This window comes from Homalodisca vitripennis, unplaced genomic scaffold (assembly GCF_021130785.1).
Source record: "Homalodisca vitripennis isolate AUS2020 unplaced genomic scaffold, UT_GWSS_2.1 ScUCBcl_37;HRSCAF=720, whole genome shotgun sequence".
In the NCBI taxonomy this organism is placed as follows: Eukaryota; Metazoa; Arthropoda; class Insecta; order Hemiptera; family Cicadellidae; genus Homalodisca; species Homalodisca vitripennis.
The window spans coordinates 137,088-143,727 of NW_025776146.1; positions in this window are offsets into that span (position 1 = coordinate 137,088).

Below are 6,640 nucleotides of genomic sequence, written 5' to 3' on the forward strand. Positions count from 1 at the left end.
AACTCGTAATCTACGTAACTATGTACATTATAACTAGCGCGTTATGTTTGCACAGTTTTCCTTACTTATTAATAAATTAAAAAAGAAAAATCTAAAAATTGAATTCCTGTATTAAATTCCACCGGTATCTCCAAGCGTCCTTCATATAATCCCCTAACGCCTGCCAATCCCTCCCATTCAAAAATTCCAAAAACTCCCTTTTACTTAATATACAATTTCCTAAACGTTGTTTTCGAATATTCCTGAGAATAGGACATATGGCTACAAAGTAGAAAACTGTTTCATTCTCTTGCAGGTTGCACAAAGAACAGGTAAAAATTGAATCTGTTAGCCAAGGCTTGTAATTTAAGCTGACAAGTTCTGCTCGACCTTTAATAACCCATGAAATAGTACTAACATCAAGGTTATTACTGATTGCGCTTCTGTCCCCAAGGTCAAGATCAAGGGTCAGGTACTGCTGGGTGGTAACGAGAGGTCCGTGCTCTGCCCACACAGTCTGCATGAAACCTATCCCTCAGCCCCTCTACCACACTCATCAGCTGTGTCTGCAGTATGTCCAACTCCTGCACACTGAAATCTACCTCAACTCCCACTCTGACACCTAACTCTATCCACCTCCTGCACCATGCGCTCTTACCTTCGATAGTTTGTCTTGCTAGAATGTTTGGTCGGCGGTCTTCACCCCAGGACAAAATTTTTATTAAATAAGAAAGATTTCAGTTTCAGAGTGTATATGAAAATAGTTTCAATATTTACTTCTAAGTGGATCGCATAATTCGGTGTGTTGTGCGGCAGCCGGAAAAGTCTCTTAATAAATTCTCTTTGAACACTTTCTATTCCGATGCTTTCCAGACATCCCCAGACTTGTGCTCCATAGCAAAGTATTGCTCTAATAACGGCTTCGAAACATTTAAATTTTGCACTGATTGGGACCCTGGAGTTACCTATTAAATTGCCCCACATTGTGTTCATTGCCATTCTCGCACATCTGGATTTTTCTTTGAATTGTTGATTCCACGATAATGAGGATGTGAACGACATAACTAGATACTTATAGCTATTGACCACCTCGATTCTGTTTCCTTTATACCACCACTTACATTCAGAGCTCAGCCTACCCCCGTTAATACAATGTAGCTTAACTTTCCTAGCTCAAACAGCATCATCTCTTCAGGACATCGTGTTTAGACTTTATTAGTCTCCTTAATATATTCAGATGTATATCGGGTGGATTAAATGGCTTGTTGAACAAATGACAGTTATTAAACTGTATACCTGACGCAATCAAGTTCTCGAGAAGATTAATCACGCAAAACGTCACCGGACGAGATTGGTTTTTTTGTTCCCAGAATCCTGCACTGTGATTGGACACTTTCAAGGTCATAATTTGTCGAGCAGATGTCCTGTTCACATCCGCACACATTGTGGACATGACGGCTTATTGTAACTTTCCAATTTTACTCGTGACAAAGGTACTGGACCCGGAGTTTGTTATTTTTGTTAAAATATATGGTCCGTTCAATATGCTCAATATTGTTTTGAGGCCCTACATATATGATACCGGAAGAATAGAGTTTAATGCAATAATTCTATGACCATGCAATATTACTCAATCCGCATTCATGAGATTAATAAAGGATCTGAAAAATGTGTACAGACAGCTCATAAAACCTCAATGAAGTGTTGTTGTTAAAGTTCTTTTTTTATTAAATTAATTTTATATTAAAATTATATAATATTTACATAATACTACAAAAGCATTCAAATTTTGTAAATAAATGATTTATTACGTAAAATATTAAATTAGCTGTCATGGTTATCTCTAATTCACAAGTTATTCATTGGTATGCTATTGAGTTCCTCAGGTCTTCAGGCTAACATTAATCTATTCCACTAGCACACATCATCTGTCTACATTCAATTAGAAACTGTAATACTGACGTGGGAGGAACTAATGCTGTTACATTATGCACAATTTACTGTCTTGTTTTGTATGAGGAATTAAAATATTTGTCTCTAGAATTTAAATATTACATTAACACAGTTAATTACTTTGTTATATTTTTTTAATATTACGAATTACTAAAAACCCCACTAATGATAAACTACGGTCACCGATAAGGGTTTCGATCGCGATTGTTCGCGAGATATTTTCTGTCATTTTAGGTTCTGCATTATTTCTATGAGAGGTGACGGTTTTTCTAGAGGTACTTCTTCTTAAACGTCTGAAACTTCAAAAGGTTTTTTTGCTCAGAAAGTTTACGAGATTTTTAATATTTTGAAGGAAGCTTAATAAGATGATCGTAAACAATGGACGACCTGGTAATTAAGAGTTTCCTAAAGTATTATTGTTATTACATTCGTTTCAACATTACCGTCATCGGCCTATACATTTATTGTGTCACTGGAGTGACATGCAGATTAAAACTTTGTGTATTGAACTAAATAAACTTTACCTAGTCCAGTTGTATTTTGTTCCTGTTTGGACATAAATATGAATCAAGAGCTGAATGTTAATATTCTATATATAACACGGATTAGTAAATAAAGAACACAGAAGCTTTCTACTTGGTGTATGTCCAGTGGTCTAACTGATATAGTTCAAATAACATTTGGGGAGACCAAGAAACTCCGGGAATTTTATATGGTTAAGACAGAGTTTAGAGAAGTTACAGAGTTTACAAAAACCTTTATTTTATAAATTACATAATTTTAAAGAATCAGGTACTTAGAAGAATGAGTGACTTATTACTACACTATAACACGCATACATTACAAAAATATAAATGCAGTGGGAAAGTAATGGTTTTTTAGGATAAAATTAAGGTTAGTTTTTAAGATAGGTTCTTATATTATGTTTCCATAGATGTTACTGAAATATCTAAATATTGAAATTTCTTCCTATGAAGTATCTTGGCATTAAAGGCCTTCGAGTTAAATCCTTTAGTAAAGGGCCTGTATTTACCTTTGTATCATTGAATGTTACTTTGGTAACCTCCTAGTTAGCAAAAGGTAGGTCCTATTCTTGACACCTGTATTGTATTCTCCCACACTTGTCACTAACTGTTGTGTCAGCCTCCAGTCACGTGACAATTGTATTGGCAGTAGAGAGCGGTCACCTTCTTACATAGGGATGGGAGAGCGACAATACTTTGCACCCTCAGACTATCGCTACGCAACTTTTTGAAACAATGGACTTTTGTTGTAACAGGAAGATGTCTTAATTAATTAACGACAGCTCTCATTAGTGTGTTAGAGATTATTCGATAAGCTATGTATAGAACTTTTTGATAGCATATATTTGTTACGTTAGAACATTGTGTAGAGTAAGATACACCGCTTACTATACAAACTTAAAGATTTAACTTTGAAATCTCGAAACTGAGTACGCACAAACAATTAATTAAAACACCGTATGAACACGCGTTGAACATGAATTCCGGATCTTCACTCTTCTTAATTTGTTTTTAATTTTTATTTCAATTTAATAAGTTTTATGCACCAAATCTGGCAATATAAAGACATTCAAAAGTGGGTGGGTGTTCACGGATCACGTATATATGAGCCTTATATTAAGGTACATCAAATTAGCTGAAATTATATTTGTTATATTATTAATTTTAACGCTTATTCTGAATTATAAAAATTAATAATTCGCACTATAGGTATATTTCCATTCATCTCTTCTGAACATAAACGAAATATCATCATTGGAATTTATTACAACTACTTCTTGTAAAAACTGCAAGTGCAAGAAATCATTAGATGTTCCTAATTATGGATCAAAATTATGACAGTCTTACTTATATGGAAATAATATAAAACATGTTGCGTGTGGACACACACACCGTCATTTGACAAGTATTTGGTCCTCCGATCATATGTTAGTGTAGTTATTTAAACACATATGTGACAGAAAAGGCCAAATAAAAATAATTGAATTATAAAAATCAGTGGCTCTTTGGTGTAATGATAGCATACCAAACCGACTTAAGAAGGATCTGGGTTTGAGTTCAAGGGGAGCAAGTATTTTTCCTAATTAAATCAATATTAAAAAACATACACAAAATTGTTTAAAGAGTAATATACAACCCCATTATTATCGATATCAATTTTAAAGCCTCAAATATAGTTTTGTGTGAAGTAAAGTTGTAATATAACCGTTAAGTGATTACAATATTGACTTTAGAAGCAGTTTAGTTCATAACTTATTAATGTAATGTATTGCAATAATTTATTACTTAACAGTTACATTCATAATTTACATTAATATTTGAATAAATGTCATCATAATTATTATACGATATACTAAAAGCAAACACGGAAGTTACAGAAGAATTGTAACTAACCTGTCAAACCAACACGGTCCATGCAAAGTTTAATCACGCCGAACGTCACAGGGTGAGATTGGTTTGATTGTTACTATAACATTGCATTGTGATTGGACACTGTCAACGTGATCATCAGTCGAGAAGATGTTCTGTTCACATCCGCATTCAATCTAGACATGATAGAACAGTAGGCTGTGACTGCACACTATCAAGGTCATCATCAGTCGAGTGGATGTTCTGTTCACATCCGCATTCAATCTGGACATGATAGAACAGTAGGCTGTGACTGCACACCATCATGGTCATCATCAGTCGATTGGATGTTCTTTTCACATTCACATTCAATCTGGACATGATAGAACAGTAGGCTGTGACTGGACACTTTCAAGGTCATCATCAGTCGATTGGATGTTCTTTTCACATCCGCATACAATCTGGACATGATAGAACAGTGGGCTGTGACTGTACACTATCAAGGTCATCATCAGTCGAGTGGATGTTCTTTTCACATCCGCATTCAATCTGGACGTGATAGAACAGTAGGCTGTGACTGCACCTTATCAAGGTCATCATCAGTTGATTGGATGGTCTGTTCACATTCACATTATTTAATTTGGACATGATAGAACAGTAGGCTGTGACCGGACACTTTCAAGGTCATCATCATTAGTCGAGTGGATGGTCTGTTCACATTCACATTCAATCTGGACATGATAGAACAGTTGGCTAAATATTAGGTTTTCTGGTACAAGTACATCACGTTTTATGTATAAAATATTTTGTGATGATGTGGTATTCAATTACGTAATAACAACATCGTCCAAATCATGAAGCAACATTGTATTATAAAATATATGTATTTTACTGATTTGTTTTATCGTATTTTTATTTATTTTTGACTTTTATAAGTTATTAAATCTTCAAGGCTCATGTATGACTATCCTCTTTATGTTATGGTTATAACGGTTTTCTGGGGTAATCTAATTTATATTTTGTGTCATACTGTTTTATTTAGGCAACATCGAATTCGAAAATTTGTGCGTATCCCAACATTGAATTGGTTGAGCGTTTTGAAGACAATCTTTCTGTAATATATACAGGGTGAGTTTTTTAAAGTAATCCAATAGGTAACTTTTTAATTACACGACTTAGTACTTATCATCAGTCCGAAAAAATCCGAAACCTTGCAGTCCACGTAGCTCCTGAACCATTAGAGATATAGAAAAACTCTAAAATGCAAAAATGTCTTATTTTGTAGTGTAGAATATAAAAACAACATAAAATACAGGGTGTTTCCATAAAAATATTTTAAAGTTGGCCGCCATATTGGTAAAAATTATGAAAACTTCCAGTCCACGTAGCTCCTGAACCATTAGAGATATTGAAAAACTCTAAAATGCAAAAATGTCTTATTTTGTAGTGTAGAATATAAAAACAACATAAAATACAGGGTGTTCCATAAAATATTTTAAAGTTGACCGCCATATTGGAAAATAACGGCCATCTTAAAAAAATTTGAAAGTGTATCCCTGAGTGAAACTTAAAATGAGCAAGTTCTAAATTTAAAGTGTGGTGCTAAGTCGTTGTAATTAAAAAAGTTAACTATTGGATCACTTTAAAAAAACTCACCCTGTATATATATCCGTTATATATATAAACGGATCGGTGTATTGACTTTCAAATGTGCATGTTGCATAGGGTAAAATGTTTTAGTTATAATTGTTATCGTAGGTCCTCTTTTCAACTGTCCACCTACGTATAAAATTGCCCTCGGAAATGCTATAGCTACTGTTATTTATTTATGTCGCACTAGGAGTTATATCGTAACAATCAATCATATTCAGTAAGCTTTTTTTAGATAAAAAATGCAAAATGCTGGCGTATATTTAAATCGCCTGTTTGGCAAAACTAATTGATTTTAATTTAATCATTTTTTAAAATCTGAATTGACAGGTAAATGATCGCAGATCATTTACCTTCCACCTTTGTATTCCATCTTTACTCGTTAGGTTATTTTTATTTAAAAATATATTTTTACATGACACCCAAATTTTTACGAGTTTCCAAGCATCTATAGTCACGACGATGGTCACTGCTATATTTAGAACATAATTAATCTCGAAGACGACCAGGATTATTTTAATAGTTTAATCAGGAAGAATTGTATAAATAGTAAGATGGTGAATAGATTGAATATTGCATTGGAGGATGGATTTCCTTGGCTTAACTTTATACTTTTAGTTAATCCAAGATAGAATTCACATAGTTTGCATTTCATGTTTTAAAGTTACCCATTATAGACAACTTTC